Source organism: Chinchilla lanigera, unplaced genomic scaffold (genome assembly GCF_000276665.1).
Source record: "Chinchilla lanigera isolate Chin_1 unplaced genomic scaffold, ChiLan1.0 scaffold00002, whole genome shotgun sequence".
Lineage (NCBI taxonomy): Eukaryota > Metazoa > Chordata > Mammalia > Rodentia > Chinchillidae > Chinchilla > Chinchilla lanigera.
The window spans coordinates 10,368,534-10,384,830 of record NW_004955403.1 but is presented as its reverse complement, the minus strand read 5'-3'; the positions used below and the strand labels follow the sequence as shown (position 1 = coordinate 10,384,830).

Below are 16,297 nucleotides of genomic sequence, written 5' to 3'. Positions count from 1 at the left end.
AACATTTGTAAGATTTTATCTTATAATTTAATCCTGTTAGATTTTTCTTCTTCATCATTAGTCTTCTTTAAAAGACATGAATCTCAATTACATAGGTATTTAAAATGCAAATTCATCTTTAAAGGGCAAAGTTTTACCACTACAAATATTCTATGTTGCAAAGACAGATCCAGAGGTAACATCAGAAAAACAACCCTCCGGTCACCAGTTTTTGTTCAGCTACATTGGAAGACCATTTCTTAAACTTGAACAGTTGAAGCTGAAAATGCATAGATCTAGAGATGCTGTTAACTGGCATTCAGCAGAACTGCGCTATGAAAATGAAAATAAGCAGAATGACCCTTAATATTTCTGGCTGCAGAGGGACAGCAGAGTTGTCTGTCGTATGGTAACGATGAGTACTCTGCCAGGGTTTTCCAACAAGCCTTGGACCGGGAGGAGTCCCCTGGAAAAGAACTTGGCTTCCTGTGTTGTTCTCAGAGACCAGTCATCTTCACTTCGAAACCGTCACACTCTCTGTTTAGTTGCTGCAAATTAATCTTTCTACTTGTCAGCTCAGATATTCTCTTAGCCTGCATTTGAAGCACTTCGCATTAAATTGTCTGTGTAATGGTCATATATATAAACTTTGTCACTCTGTCACAAAACTTTCCTTTCTAGATGTAAAATATGAATGTGCGTGAGAATGTGTGTGTATGCGGGTGGGCACCTATGCGTGTTGGGTGATGGTTGTGTGTAAGAAGTTGGTTTTTTGTGATAATTATAACCTTCTACAGGGAAAATGTGCTAATTGATAAAATGTGTCAGTATTTAAGTTTGTTTTTATTATGACATTTGAATCTATGAAAAATTTTCTTACATCCTATTAAGTTTTTTTAAAGGAAATGCTACTTTCTGTGTCAGAGGTAACACAAGACTTCAGTTTTCCTGTTCTTCACTTTGTTTAGGCTTGAGGCTTGGGTGGGGGTTCCTTGTATTGTGTGATTTTCTAAAAGCAGAGGATAGTGGTTTCATATAGTTCTGTTACTTTGAAATTAAGATCTCTTTAACAAAGTCAAATAGAGATTAACATGTGAACAGGTTTATGTGTATATGTTTACATATGCTTATGTGTGTATGTAAGTATACACAGATAAAAAGATCAAGACATACATACATTTCTTTTTTATGGCCAGCCTACTTTTGAGCTAATACCACTGAGATAAGTCAGTGTTTTGTTTTGCTTATGTTCCTAAAACTGGAAAACTTGGGAAGATAATAAAAACACTTACCTGAAATTAAGATCTATTAGGTGTTATTAGACTTCAAAGGCAATTCTAATAGAACTCTTTATATAGTCAAATTCCAGGGAAACTACCTTTAGATAATCAATTTTATTTAGACTTTTCTCCCCATGTTGAGTGGAATTCATATTGAAATGCTGTTTTATGACTTTGATTTTTATCCACCAGGGTAAAAAACTGTTTTGTCCCTCATCATGTGAAAGGACTGTGCGTCCTCTTCAGTCTGATCATTTTCTCCAGACACACCCAGTGTGGGTCCCACTGAGGATGCAGCGGTCATAAACCTTCCTGTGCTCTGACAGAAGCCACAGCACTCCTGAGCAGGAAGATTTAAACAAAGCAAATGCCCAAAGTAATGCCTCCTTTTCATACTTTTGTAGGAATGGGTAGAAGTGGATTTGTTTGAAGACTACCAGTGTCTCATCACTGCTTTCATCCAATTGGTATGGCCTATAAGGACCAATTAATCCAATAATGGCCAATTAATTCTAACGGAAAAATATTCTTTGCACTCATTTCCTCATTTTTGTTCTCACCATGCTATTGCTGATGCTCAGGCCTCTTATATCTCTTACCTGGGCTGACACTTTAGCTACCTGATGAATGTCTGTCTTTCCAACCATACCTACCACCCCAATTTCCATCAGCAACACATATCAGAGGACACTCCCTAGAACACTGACTGCCACCTATCAAACAAGTGCCATGGCTTTATCCACATCTCCTATATTCTTCTTCCAGGTGATGCCTTATTTTCTATTCCCTACATGGTAAGAGTTCAGAGAGGACAGTTAATCTCCCAAAGTTGCCTACCTAGTGTGTGAAAGAGCTAGAACTGAAGGGTTTGCCAACATCTAAATATGACTCTGCACAACATCAAGATCCAAGAGTCATTCTCCAGCCTTTTCAGCTGCATTTATCTCCCCATACAGTGACATGCAGCAATTTATAGTTTCTTGAGCTCACAATTTGCTATTATACAGGCTGATCAAAATACATAGTGAATGCTTCATTTTTTTTAAATCTATGATAGTGAAAGATATATTGTCATTAATCCCCTATAAAAATATTATCCTTCTCTTCAAACACACTTATCCCATCTTCCTTGCTATTTTCTGCAAAGTTCTGGAAGTACTCTTTCATGAGTGTTTTTACAAGATGTGATCAAAAATACAATGAATGCTGCCAACAGCTAGTCAGGTTTATAAAATATTATATCTTCAGGCCTGGTGTGATGGCACATGCCTATAATCCCAGCACTCAAGAGGCTGAGGCAAGAGGATCATCGCAAGCTTGAGGCCAACTTGGGTTTCATAGTGAGTTCAAGGCCATCCTGAACTGCATAGTGAGAAGCTCTGTAAACAATACAAAGCAAAACAAAATCATTATGTTATGCTGTTATCCTCACCAATCTGGCACTGGCCGCCATCTTCCCTCTGTCCTCAGGTCTTTCCGCAGTGTCCGCTGTGCACCACCTTCTGTCTTTTCATCTTATGAAGACAGCATCGATTTGTGATTAAGGCCCAACCCTATTGAGCCACAAAGAGGAAGGAAGTGCAAAATGGTCTGCCAGTCACAGCTGAGTGAAGAAACAAGACCTCAGAGCAGACATTTATAACCATTTGCCGCATCTCAGAACTAACACAATCCCACAGAGCACGGTGACATTTTAATGTTATATTCCTTCCCATGTTTGGCCATCTGGTCCAGTTTCCAAAACAAGGCACACAGCATTCCTGGGGGCCAGGCGGGATGTCACCCCATGACATCAGAAAAGGGAGAAGTTATTTTGTTTGGTTTGCTTTTCGTTTTGGTTTCCTGAGACAGGGTCTGGCTATGTGGTTTAGGCTGGACTTGAAATCACGATAGCAGAGGTTGGCTTGGCAGTTACAGCAATCCTACTGCCCCAGCCTCCAAGAGCTGGGATTTCAGGTGTGTGCCACTGCACCCATGGAGAAAGGGGAGCATTTTTTAAAGACTTTCCCTCCTTCGGCTGGGACCTGATTTAGATTCTTATAATAAGGGCCCTGAGGGAACATGAATACTAAAGGGTATATGAAAGGGAATATGAAAAAGAATATGAGAGAAAGAAGTACAAAAGACACTTTAGATATTCATATTCTAAGTTGACTCATAAAAGAAATGGCAATAAGCATCATAATCATAGTTCCCTGAACCCCAAGAGGAATTCTGTGTACAGAAATATCCAAATTAGCACTCAATCAGATGCCTCTGAGGCACTGCTCACCTTCTCCCTTCAATGTGAAATTCTGTATCTACTTGGCAAAACCCTACCTTTACTTCTCCACACTCTGTGTGTCTTGGCTGAATTCTTTCATGAAGAACACAAAGAACTGGGGACACAGGAAGTGTGGAACCAGGTCCTGATGCTGCGACATTATATCTTAGGTGCATCTGTAAAGATCCTATTTCCAAACAAGGTCGCACAACTCCCAGGTAGGATTTCAACATGTGTTTCTGGAGACACAACCTCCATGGTAACAGTAAACAATAATATAATAATAACAAAGTATTAATGACACGGTGACTAACAAATTCAATACTCACTGCCAGCTGGTAAAATTCAGTTAAAATATTCCCTTAGCAATTCAGTTAAAGTTTCCCTTAGCAATTTCCCAGTACTTCCTTTCCTTCTCACAATTTAGGCAAAGATAGATGCTACATCTTTCTAGCTGTAGACATTTCTGAATATTTCTACCATAGTAGTTAGACGGGTTACAACTATCTATGTGCAGATGTCTTCCCTTCCAGAATGAAATCAGAGATTCTGTCTCATTGGCTTTTTAAGCTTATCACATTGTATCAGACTAGACTATAGCAGTCAGATATTAATGACAAGCAGTTGCTTAATTAAATTGATTGCCACATCGTCACATTGGTAAATACGATAATGCTAATAGGCTTGCATTCACTGAGTACTTATTATGTGGCTAGGAATTGTCAAATTATCAAGAACTATAAAAAGTCTAATATTGGGTGTTTTAGGGTTTTTTTCTGTATTTGCAAGCTAATAAGTTAGTCTGTCATAGTTTCATAGATGCTGGCAGAAAAAAATAGACTTCAGGGTCACAGACAAAAGGTTTTATTCCTTGTGGCACAGCAGACAGCGTGACCTTCAAGTTCCATCTGTTCTTTCTCCCTCAATGTATCCCCAGGGGTGACACGGAGATAGATTTTCATGGATGCTTTACACACAGTAGGTTTGGATCACAGTCGATGACCTTCAAGTTTAAGAAAGTACAATGTGTTAAAGCAAGTTGCTATGAAATTTGCTTAGCCTTTGTGCCAGAGGGAGATGTTATCTTAATAAAGATGATAATCCTACCTCTGCCATAATGATGACAGCCCTTGTCTCTCTCTCCCAGGGCTCTTTCCTACAAACATCTTTGAAGTATAGCCCAGAACAAAAATTAATACGAGGCATACAGAAAGGCCATGGTGAACTGTCTCCCAACAATAAGTGGTGCATATTCATTAACTCACTCTTTACTGGAAACTTATTTTATCCCCCTTTATAGATAAGCAAGCTAATAAAACTACATCCCGATATAGACAGCAAGTTGCATGACTCTTAGTGATTAGATGAGTCTCCTTTACCTGATTTACTTAAAGACTTTTAGAAAATCTTTAAAACTCAACATTTTGATATGATAGATGTTTACTGTATTCCAGGAAATATCCCACATGATTTTATCCTTCTGAAAATAACTAAAATATAGATATTAAAGAAATGAAACTGTGTCTGCTTCATGGAGGTGGTGTAGAGATAAAATGAATTAATATCTATAGTCCTCAGTCTTTGTTGAGTGAACAATCATAGGTACTATTTTATAGATTGTAAAATGAGTCAGAGAGTGATTAGATGCTCATACAAAGTTACAAATTTATAGGTACCAAAGCTGATACTTGAACATAACATGCCGGACCCCAGGATCCAGTCTCCTAAATACCATAATGTAATAGTGTGTTCATTGTGTTTGCCTAGCCTATTCTTTGTCTCTCTTCTTCATGGGACGTTACTCCCCTGGAAACCTCCCAATCCTGGCTCTGATTCCCCTTCCTCCTCGACTCTTCCTGTGCCCAGTGGATCCCAAGCTGATGATGCCTCTCCAGAGACTCCAGCGCTTCTCAAGCTGCAAGGAGCAGACTCTGCTTGCTATAAAGTGAGTCTACTGTCAGACACAACACTTCAGTGAAATGACTGAAATGGAATAGAATCAAAGAAAGAGATGTTTAGAGCTGGGGTTAGAAATGTCACAGGGCATCACCTAGGACAAGGATACAGGCTATGTGTGTGTCTGTGCTGTGCGCATGCACATCCAGAATCTCAATGTAAACTGTCACCTGCCTGGCAAACACAAGGTCCTGAGTTCAATTCCCAGTACCTAAAAACACATACATACACACACACAAAAAAAAAATCAATGTAAATTGTCAAAGATTTGAAAGCCACTGCAGTAACATTATATATGCAAAACACCCTCACTGGTGGAACCTCTTCACTTTGGAATCTAGATATCTGGTCTAAATATTTCATTTATTAATTATATTTCCTTTTCAAATTCTTTTCAAGACATAGTTAAACAACTTGATATTAAAATAGCAATTACATTACTCTAACCTACTTCCCTCCTCCCCAGTATTACTGCCACTGGCAAATTTACTAGTAGACAGAATCTACCTTAGAGCACTTTAGACAGTCACTCAAATATCCCACCTTCTTACAAGATCAAAGGTAAAATTTCGATCTTATAAGAAGCCTCTCATAATCTGGTTTATGCATTATGACAGTGTGAGAAAGTCTTTATTATTAATATAAAAAATCTATTATCTTCCCTTTCTTAGATATAAATACATAAAAATTCATTCTAATCAAAAACTTTTCCTAGGACCACACAGAGAGACTGCTGCTTAACGAAATTCTTTGTAATTTCCTTGTATATCAAGACCCATCCTGAAGGGCATATACTTAGTTTTCATCAGGAATCAGTGAAGAATCATTAATTCAGCTATAATTTGTCTGACTTTTTCCACTGTGCATATGTCCTTTGATGCAATATTCATACCCTCCAAACCCACACCTACCTTGACGAATATGGAAGATTCAAAGGAGGGAAAACGTGGCTCACCAGACCTCACAAAACATGGATACTCGAAGTTCCACACTGGCTTAACACAGGTAGTTCAAATGTGCCCTGAGCTGAGTGGGGCTCCCATTGGGTTTCAGAATGTGACTCGATTTAAGGGTAGTTAAGGTAAGGTGAAGTGATGAGACTTCAGTCGATATGACTGGAGTCCTTATAAGCAGAGATGAAACCCAGGACAGAGAGCGAAGGAAGCTGACGTGAAGGCAGTGGCTGAAGATGCCCCTCTTCAAGCTTGGGGGACACTCTAGAGGAATATTTGCAAAGTTTTGAATAAAATCCATCTCTTGCTCCAATAGTGGCCTTTCAATGAATACAGTGATCTTTGAATTGAGAGGTTCTATACACAGTGCTATTTTTTTTTCTTTTTCAGAATAAACAGAGCATCAGTGAGGTTTCATGTTGCTAGGGTGAAAGCCCCCTCTTCCAGAGAGTCCTAAAGGATGGGCTCAGCCACTTGTCCCAGGAAGCCAATGGGATAAGGGGAGTTGAAGACAGGAAAGGAAGTCTTCTCTCTGTGTGATCACACAGGGAAAATGGAGCTCTAGAGACCTAAGATCTGTCTTCAGAAATGCTCACAGCAGTCTTGGGGTTAATAGGAAAGAGGAACAAAGGCACGGGTTGGTAGTTCTCAAGTTGAGTACCCCAGGTCATCTTGGTCTGGCATCTTCTAGGTTGATCATTACCTCAGGGCATTCTCTCAGCCCAGCCATGTAGGACTTGGTTGATATGAAGAAGACCAGTACTTCTTGGGAGGTAGTTCCAGTACTGGTCATAAGATGTTCATCAATCAGACTTGGTATCCAAGGTAACTAGGAAGGAAGTCTCAAGAGAAATCAGAAGGAAAAACAGACAAAAGGCAAAATGGAGTCAGAGAAACAAAATGGACTGAGTTAGGTCAGTGACTGCAATCTCCTTCAATGTTGTATCAGTAAGGCCTAAATAGAGTGGAAATTTGATTTCCTTATGCAGTGATTTTTACAATTAGACACATTATGCCTTAGTATGGTGTAATCTCTTCTTCAGGGGGTGTTGATTACCTCATGAATGATAGCTTCAGTACTAGATGTGTATGCGTAAATAAGACATATATGCCAAAATAGTATACAATATTCGCAGTATATATTTATTCAATACATATCCTATGTCAACATAATATATATTTTTCCAGTGTAAAAAAGGTAATCATTTTCTGTATGTTATGGTACTTATACACAAATATATGTGAAAATGTAGGAGAAAGTCAGTGACATTGCTTTTATATCAAGTATAAAATTTGATAAACAGATAATTTGGAGTCAGTATGATATTGAAGAGAATAAAAATTTATAAGTGACAGGAAAGCAATCACACTGCAGTTAACTAGAGAATATGGATAATAGCACTCAAATACTAGACCTCAGCCTGTCTCCAGTTAATAGAGAGCCTCTGTTTCTTTCCCTATGGGAGGTCAGTGATGTCCCAGGAAATCAGAAGTTTTACGGTTTCTTTTATTCTGGATGAATGGATAGACAGGTGGATAGATAGATATCAACATACAGATAGCAATACTTTAAATAATTCAATATAATTAGGAGACATGGAAAATGGCAGACTAAGCTAACCAGTATGCGAGCAAGAAATTACGATCAAATAACATCAGAAAGAATTGTTTTTTAAAAAAATACCTCCAAGTCTTTACATACTGCCATTCAGTGCAGCACTTCTCTCCTGCCGAGCCATAAAGGTACTCAAAGGAAGTAAATTCTTGGCTCTGGAATCCAAGCAACTAAACTGAAAAGTCCAAACAATTTAATTAATACACATGACAAGTGAACAAAGCATAGTCTATGTCTGTCTAATTGTAAACACATTTATTAAATAAAGAAGACTTTTGTCTTTTCAAGCAAAATTTACTGTTGTTGGTAGCTCCTTCCCACTGAGCACTCAGGAGGTCGAAGAGCCCTGCAGGGATTCTCTGTGCAGCACCAGAGGCTTTCTAGGTGAAGAAATGCTAGTTGTTGCTCTGCTTCAGTGTTAGTTGTGGGAAAAAGAAAGCTGCCCTGATCCCTCCACAGTGAGCCATGCACAACATACACAAAAGAGCCACAAATCACAGACCGGAGTGTATAGCCCCATATTATCTTGCAGAGCCAACTGTTACAGGTTTACCTCCTTTTCATCTTCCAAAATTCCAGTATCATGGTCATCACTCTCTGTGATTCATCTTTTCCTCACAATTCTGCTCAAGTTCAAAATCTTCCACAAGAACTTCTTTGTTTCTTAGGCTGTAAATCATTGCAAGCTCATTAAACTATACTTATACATCTTGTTACTTAATCTTTCCTACTTCTTAAATGAGACATTGCATGTAAAATGCCTAGTGTTGGCTGAAGCTTTGTAGACATTTGATTACTCTTAATTATTATTAATAGGATGATGATCTCTTGATTCATCTCTTCTCTGCTTAGTACAGTGTTCTCATCCTCAGCAAATACTTTGATGTTACACTGTAAAAACATATCTCTTGTGCAGAAATTCAAATGAAATAATAAAAGCTGAATATTTAGCTGCTTGAACATTGAAGGATGGAACAAAACTTAGGTAATTGATAAAACATACCTGGTAAAAATATTATTATCCTACTACAAGTAACTAATTGGGACTCTATTGATTTATTTTGGTAAGCACTTCATTTATCATTGAATTGATGATGGTTAGTGATCATAGAAGGCCTCTGGGAAAATAAGAGATTCTTTTCTGAATTATAAATGCTTTCTCAGTATATTGTATGTTAACAATTCTCTTTGTGTATAACTTCTGAAACCAAAAGAATTTCAACACACAACTGCAATATGGGTTAATCCTTTTAGAGAGTTAGTGGGGAAAAAATGAATATGTCTTAGGGAGAAAAAGTAGTGAACCATAAATAACAAATAATACTTTTGCCACAAAGGCTCAATACTGAAGCAAAACAAACTTTGACCTTATAATTATGGCTTTGTGGCTACTGTGGAGATGGGAAAAATATGCCCTTCGGGGATCAAAACAAATAGAATAGGACCAAGGCAGGTAACATACAGGTAGTGTATGATAAGTTTTTAGTTAAGTCAAAACTTGCACAGTTTTATTCTTATTTGTTTTTCAGACAAGATCTTGCTGTGTAATACAGGCTGGCCTTGAACTTGGCAGTTCTCTCCTGCCTCAGCTTCCAGAGTGCTGGGATTTCAGGTATGCATCACCTGTTTCCTATATTTTTGTGGTTTTTTTTTTTCTTTTTTTACATGGATGGAGAACTCAGATTACAAAACTATGGAACATTTGGTGTAAGAAAAGAAAAATAATATTCATTTTAGGATATGTAGTATCTCCAGAAAAGTCATCTCAAATGGAAGTGGAGGGGCTGGGGATTTAGCTCAGTGGCAAAAGCGCCTGCCTGGCAAGCGCAAGGTCGTGAGTTCGGTTCCCTGTACCAGAGAAAAACCAAAAAAAAAAAAAAAAAAAAAAAAAGGAAGTGGAAATTATATGTAAAGAATAGTAGCAAATAAACAATCAGATTGCCATTATTGGTAATAAAGTATGTGAAATATCATTGTTCTTGTCTGGATTTCATATGCTGACTTTATTGTTTTAATTGATGTAAAAACTAAATAGAAAATGCATGCGCCTTGTGACCATAATGGTAAGTGAAATAAATCAGACACATAGTTTAAGTACCAAGTGGTTTCTCATACATGAGAAACCTAAATTATAAATCAAGAGCAAACTAAAAGATAGGTGATAGGAAGTGAGGAGAGAGAGCTTTCTCCAGTGGGAGGAGGAGTCAAGAGATGGCAGGAGGGGGAGAGAGGAGGGAAAGGGGAAGATAAAGGAAATAAGATGTGTTATTTACATTGACATAAGGGATGTAAACATTGTACTGATTTAGGAATGATGTAGGACCTCTGAAGGATGGAAAAGAAATATTAGAACTCTCAACCAGCTAGATATCTCATACACCAAATGTGGGTATGAGGTGGGCATACAGTGGGAGAAAACTATGATCAACCAATAAGATTACAAGAATAGGTGATTAGGTAACATTGACCCAGTGGGGAATCAGGATCTTTCCCGTGCATGGGTAGAATAAGAACCTCTCCTGGGAGGGATAGGTCAGGAGATCCTGGTCCCCCACCTGGGTGACTGATGCTTAGAATATCAATCGGCATTGTTTATTCCTTAGGGAGGTGTATAGGTGTAGGCATTCCACCTTTATCTTGAGACCTGGCCTTCACCAAATGCTCCTCCGCCTAGTTGTAATGTGTTCTTATCTTCTGCACTGACTTCTTCGAGACCTAGCCCAGTCTGACTGCCTATAATATTTCTACCTAGCTTAGCTGTCTATAACAATACTGCAAACATGTACTAATAAAGATAAAGAAATAAAGAAATAATATATACAGACAGGTCAGTCCAGGTGTTCGTCTCTAAACATATACTTTTATCTAACTAAAGTTTATTGATACATTTTAGGTATACATAATGATCACATTCATCATAGGGAATTTGCACCTGTGCATGATATCTCGATTCTTTTTCCTTTCCTGCTCCCCTATGCTCCCTTCAACCCTCTTTGCAAAAGCTTTGTTTCCATTTCTCCTTCTTTTTTCCTTTTTTTCTTTTCCCTTCCTTCCTCTAAACAGATTTTTTAAAAGTCTAAATTCTTTAACAAAAATACCTTTACCTAGTGACCATTTTAAATGTCTTTTCTTCAAGTATAGGGCAACACTACTAACTAAAGTGAATCATTTTTCCTGATAAAGTGAAATACGATTTTATAGCCAGTACTAACATTAAATTTAAAAATTATATCATTTCCTATGTGATAACTCAAGTACAGGAATTAGCATATGTATTTATGAGCCATTTTATCAGTTTTGCTTTATTTTTGTGTATTTCTGAGCCTAAGAATAATAATACCTTTAAGATCATACAATATCTTCTTTTTAGCATTTATGTCATTTTAAATAAGATCATACAAACTTAATATCTTTCTCCTAAGTGCACTATGACCTTGAATCATTTATTTGCTGTCATATAAATAAAATTTCAGATGTTCAAAATAACAATTTTTCATCTATTTAGAACATTTTAAAAATGAGAGATGAAGCAAAATAGGAGATTCTATACTTTGATAAATATGACTGAGTGGCTGGGTTTACCTGTGTAACTGTAGGCTCAAAAGTACCTCTATAGTGCCATAACTCAAATTTTCAGCCTATGGTTTTATAATTCATTAATTTACTTTTAGTGCCTTTACTATTTAATGATGCCTAAAGCTTAATGAAAGCTTACTGTATGCCAAACACTATGAAAGCATCACCTTAATCTTCACATTCACCTAATAATTGCTGTCATGTAAGAAATGAGAAAACTACAATACACAGATGGGCATTTTGCTTAAAGTCATACAGATAGAAAGCTGGAAATTTCAGTTCTGAGACCAGGTCTGTCTGACTACAGAATGCATATTCTACTCAGTAGAATTTTTCTAGAACATTCCAAGTGACAGGAATCTGAACCAGCTTGAAAAAAGCAATTGTGAAGAGAGAGTAGACTCTAGATACTAAAGATTTGAAGAAGTTTACCTCAAGGGGCAAGTAGATTTTGTGTCTCAAGCAAACTCAGAACTTTCTCTCATCTCAGACTCTGAGGCCCCATTCCCTCCTGAAGACTAACTTTCTCCATGAGGGGTGGGGTGGGCAGAGGAAGGCCAAATGTGGGCCTTCCCAGTTTGATCAAACCAGGTTCCATGTTCTTTTATGCAATCAAAGATCAACAATGGGCATGTCTGATGATGACTTTGGTTTATCTAAATATCACCAAAGAAATTAATCTTTCCTCTTCCCCATTCCCAGTAGAAAACAAGATTAGAGAAGAAGCCAGTATTAGGTGGAGTAAGTCATGGTGAGTGTCAAAGGGGCCTTGAGGTTAGTGGTGGAAGGTCAGGGAAGTAAGAATAGGAACTAAATTTCAAGGAATCTGAGAGCCAGTCAGATTCTATAACTGCCTTGCTGTGATTTTTGCAAATTGCTTGACCACTTTAAGCATTCATTTCTTTATCTGAAAGTAGAGGTGTGAAAGTTAAAAGAATTCATTCATAAAAAATATGAAGTTAGTAACAATCTCCAGAGCAAGAAGTGGGTTTTCAAGCTCAGACAGGATAATAATTTGGTGCATATTTAAATTGATAGTCTTTAAGTATTTATTTAGCCTTTATTTAATTGGGATAAAATAAGCACTGTGTATCACTTCAAGTTCAGGTTCAAAAACTTGCACACAATCATGCGGTTTAATTATGAAGTATGATAAAAAATACCATGAATATTTAAATTTAAAAAAGTATTCCAGTAAAAGACATATTGTCTTTAATCTCCTTTAAAACATTCTCTCTCCCTTCCAACACACTTATCCTACAGTTTTTTCCGCCTTCCGTAGCAGTTCTAGAAGTTCTCTTTCATGAGTGTCTTTAATTGCACTGTCATGCCTGCCTTGATGTAGCGTTGATTCAAGATATTTATTTTCCATGGTCATTTTGACTTGGAAGAAAAGCCAGAAATCCCAGAGTGTTAGATCTAGGATGGGGACACCCTGTGATGTTTTTATTTGCAGAAATTGCCTTAAACCTTTTGAATTGTTCTGGTTTTTTTCTGGGAGAATAAAATTCCAGTTTCTTAGAATAACATCTGAGAATTTCTACTCTTTGACATTTGCACTTTCCACCAGGATCATTCCTCCCTGCATCCAGTATTTTATACAATATTCCAAGGGAAATAGAAGATAATTGAAATTTCTGGAATGCCCCATGATGTTCTCTTTGTTTCATGTTCCTGTAACGATCTGCTCCCCACTCTCTTCACGGGAATCATTTTTACTCACTGTTTATAGCTCAGCTACTAAGTGACTACTTTCCACCTGACTGTCCTCTGCAGCAAGCATATGCCGATGCCCATAGCTGGTACATGTTCATCTTTAATGGGTACACGGCTACCTTTCACGGTCACCTGGACTAACTTGAAAGTAGAGACTGCCTTTGTTAGCCTTTGTGTCTCTGATTCTAACCTCAGTGGTTGGCAAATGGCTGAGTGAGTCACTTGCTTGTTCAATAAGTAACCTGAATGCTTGGATTAACTAATTTCTACCTAATCCCTAAAATGAAGTAGTCTTACAAAAGACAGAGTGAGGAGATGATAATAAATATAGGCAGGTAATTTATCCAATTTGTTAGTAATTTGGAATATAAGCACAGCAAATTGTTGAGGGTACTGTATTTCTTTAAAATTTTCACTATGTGTCTTCTGTTGAAAATGATGTGCTAGCCTGCGTGTGTAGCAAGAGGTACAGCACTTACCTTACACATACAATGCTGTGGGTTCTATCTTCACTACTGCAAAAATAAAAATGCCGTGACTCAATATTAATAACTTCTGCAGAGTCATGCACTCCCCAGAAACATGCTGTGCTTCAGTGTCTTTGCCTTTGTCTCAAGCAGTTTCCTCTGCATGACATTTTTTAGTCAAAGTCTTCCTCTACTTAGCAATATCTGATGCTACTGCCCTTGTCTGAATTTCCACAGAGCTTATCAAATACAGCACTCACTTGATTTTCATCTGTATGAATGTTGGAATTTGCCATGTAGACCACAACTTTCTTGAGTACAAGAAATAATTTTTATCTTTGTCTTCCTCGATTATATGTTCCCCGCTAGGCACAGTGGCTGACCATAGTGGTTGATACACAATGAAGATACAATGATACAATGAATGTTAGTTAGTAAAGACTGCTAACTTATTGGTTAAGATCAAGGGTATAATGTGTAGATATTTAGAATTTATTACATTAGATATCAGGAAAGAAAACTTAAGAATTAAAATTGACTTAAAAAGCTTTCCCAGTTCATAAAAAAGCATGCATAATTTGCTCTACTTTGAATTCCCACATTGTGGAGGAATTACCACAAACAGCGGTTTGAGACAAAATAGATGCATTATCTTACAGTTCTGAAGGTTAGTGTTTTGCAATGGACCTCATTGGGCTACCAAGATGTCAGCAGAACTGCATCCCATTTGGAAGTTTATAGACTGCTTTTTCTGCTTTTTCCTGTTTCAAAAGCCCACTTACATTCCTTGGCTTGTAGTCCCATTCCTCTGCTTTCAGAGCTAGCACTGTCAGGCGAAATATTTTTCATGCTTGTCTCCTATCTGGATTCACCCTCCCTTTATACAGACCCTTATGATTATATCAGGCCTTCCGAGATAGTCCGGGACCTCTCTACCTCAAGGTCAGCTTTTCAGCAAACCATTCCTTCTGTAACCTCAATTCCCCCTCTAATTAACTGAACATACTCATAGATACCAGGGATTTGAACATGGACATATCTGGTGATTAGGACCACCTCAGTGGTTTTTAATTAAAAACACAAATAAAACTCAACCACAAAAGAGAATAATTCTCAGACTCTTTTTTATCTGCAAGGATTCCTCAGGTATTATATTAGTGTCCCCGTATCATTCGCAGGAGTTTTGAATCCTTCCTGCCAAGTAGATGAAGGCACAGTTTTATAGGGAAAGAACAGCAACAACAAAATCCCCATCTTCCTGAATTATGCCACTAAGAGGAAGCATTGACATGATTCTCCTAGGGGCTGGGGATTTAGCTCAGCGGGGGGCTGGGGATTTAGCTCAGCGGCAAAGCGCCTGCCTGGCAAGCGCAAGGTCGTGAGTTCGGTTCCCGGTACCGGAGAAAAACCAAAAAAAAAAAAACAAAAAAAAAACAAGACATGATTCTCCTACAAGCAAGTTTGAACTACTCCAAGATGACCTATTCTCTGTCTAGCCCAAGACTGAAATTCTATGGATAGGTTTTAAACAGTGGCATTGATTGCTGAGTTTCTGACTGATGGTTTCCACCAATGTGACCCATCCACACTAAGATACTTTTTTTTAAGTGAAAAATGTGAGTGTGGCTATGATAATATTCTGTCTCCAGTTTTTAAGTCATTTGTGATTTAAAACAGATGGTCTTTATTGTGGGACAAGAAGTATTTATACAGGAATTTAAAACTGTAAGTGCAATGAATTTTGCTTTCAGAGCTTCATTTCAGGCATCAGTGAGAGTTGAGAGATCCACCCCCTTACTCTCTTTGTCATACAGGGTTTGGACTTGGATCTAAATCTAAAGACCTCCTTTAAACTCTGTATTCCATCTCACATCATTAAAATTCTTTCTTTCTTTTTCATTTGTTTATTTGTCTGTTTTGGGACAGGGTCTCTCTGTACAGTTCAGGCTGTCCTCGAGCTCCTCGAGCTCACTTTGTAGCCCATTCTGGTCTCAAACTTGCAGTGATCCTCTTGCCTCAGCCTCCCAAGCGCTGATATTACAGGCATGCACCACCGTGGCTGGCTAATTCTTTCATGTTTGACATACGTCATTTTTACCATATCAATCATCATTTTCTTTTTTTTCTTTTTTTTTGGTTTTTTTTCCAGTACCAGGAATCAAACTCACTACCTTGCGCTTACCAGGCAGGCGCTGTGCTGCTGAGCTAAATCCCCAGCCCCCTCAATCATCATTTTCATATAGGAAAAAGTGTCTGATAATTGTCTTTTATACTAATGTTTAAAATCTGTTTATCTCATTATGTAATATTGTCTCAAATGTAAAACAATAATGGTTTAATATGAACTTCCAGTTTCATGGAAAAATGTCCCTTTCCTCCTGACTTTCTATATTAAGACAGACTGTCGAGATATAAAATAATATTCTCTATTATATAATGATTATCAAATATAATTTAAACTCACAACCTTAAAGTAAATATCATTTCAGATG

At 37.6% G+C, this 16,297-nt stretch overlaps 1 long non-coding RNA gene across 3 annotated transcripts; it reads right to left on the bottom strand.

Annotated features, from left to right (window-relative positions):
- Window positions 1–4,390: 4,390 nt before the first annotated feature.
- Window positions 4,391–14,177, bottom strand: LOC102010653. 3 transcript variants are annotated; one of them, XR_001234452.1, is made up of 5 exons: window positions 14,066–14,177; window positions 8,600–8,715; window positions 8,116–8,221; window positions 6,390–7,273; window positions 4,391–4,525 (listed from the first exon to the last, which is right to left on the bottom strand). It is a non-coding gene; the product is annotated as an uncharacterized LOC102010653 (long non-coding RNA). The 3 variants fall into 3 exon arrangements; XR_259166.1 differs by having other exon boundaries at window positions 7,135–7,273; XR_001234453.1 differs by lacking the exon at window positions 14,066–14,177 and adding an exon at window positions 13,818–13,855.
- Between the last annotated feature and the right edge of the window lie 2,120 nt (window positions 14,178–16,297).